Source organism: Arachis hypogaea, chromosome 17, assembly GCF_003086295.3.
Source record: "Arachis hypogaea cultivar Tifrunner chromosome 17, arahy.Tifrunner.gnm2.J5K5, whole genome shotgun sequence".
Lineage (NCBI taxonomy): Eukaryota > Viridiplantae > Streptophyta > Magnoliopsida > Fabales > Fabaceae > Arachis > Arachis hypogaea.
The window spans coordinates 2,876,110-2,877,417 of NC_092052.1; positions in this window are offsets into that span (position 1 = coordinate 2,876,110).

Below are 1,308 nucleotides of genomic sequence, written 5' to 3' on the forward strand. Positions count from 1 at the left end.
CCTAACCAGCTCTTTACAATTCACCCGGGCTAACTTATTAGAAGCACCCCTAATATTCCAAGCTATTATATTTAAACTATCCATAATATAAAATATAAAAATATAAAACAAGGAAATCAAAGTGCTTCACCAACCTCAAACCGAGGCTTGCCTAGCGGAAGTGACTCCCGTGACCTTCAGGTTTGCCGGATCTCCCTGGAATATCTCCTTAATCCCGCCTACCGACGCAGTAACAGCCGGCAATGCGCCTTCCTTCTCCAATGGAACCGCCACGGTAACACCCTCCTTCACGGTTGTAGGAAGACATGATGATGCTTCCACCACCGTGCCTCCATTCTTCTCAACTGGCGAGCTCTGTAGGGACCCCGGCCTTGGTCGTTTCCGGAGAGAGGACCCGCAAGGCACTGGGGTGTGTCGGGTTGAGGAGATCGACGTCTCACCAACACGGGAAGCGCTGTGTCTGACCTTGACTCGTGACCCGACCCTAGCACGATAGGAGCTTGATCCATTCGTGTGAGAGAAGTGAATGGTGGGTCTGATTACTCTATCCGAATCGATTCTGGATTGAATGCTTCTTTGGACCTTGTTAGATTGCTTCTGACCCAGCTTGGTTTTACCTTTCCTGACAACTTGCTCCCAGCCTGGTTCATCATGCATGCAAGCCTCCTCAACATTATTTCCTTCCAAATTATTAGCCTCCAAATCTTCTTGCAAATTCGATGCAGGATTCTCGCCAGTAACGCCACCTACCACATTAGGTTCTACTTCATTTGAATTGTGACTTTTGGTCTCAGGATGTGGCACTGCCTTTGTACCGACCCGTGGCTTGGTGGCATCGGAATCAACACTCTTTCCTTCCCTAGAGTCTCTACCCAAGCACTGTGCCATATCGTGACCATAACGTGCACAAGAGTTACAAATTAAATTTAAACTTTCATACTCCACTACATGAGTTACGCCTTCCACAATGATATGCTTGATCACTGGCAGTCCTAAATTTATTTGAACACATACTCGGGCATATCGTCCTCTCTCAGCCAATTTAGTGGCTAAGTCCACTTTGATGGGAACTCCTATTGCAGAAGCAATACGCATCATGGCCTGTTCCTGATAGCACCAGATTGGGAGCCCCGAAATCCGAACCCATACAAGCGTAGACCCGAAGGATTGCTCACATGGCCGAAAATCTATATCCCACGGTTTTACAGCAACATAGTGCCCCTCAATCAACCACGGACCACCAAGCATGACCTTCTCACGATCTTCACATGCATCGAATTTTACCATGAAGTACCCAAACCCCACATC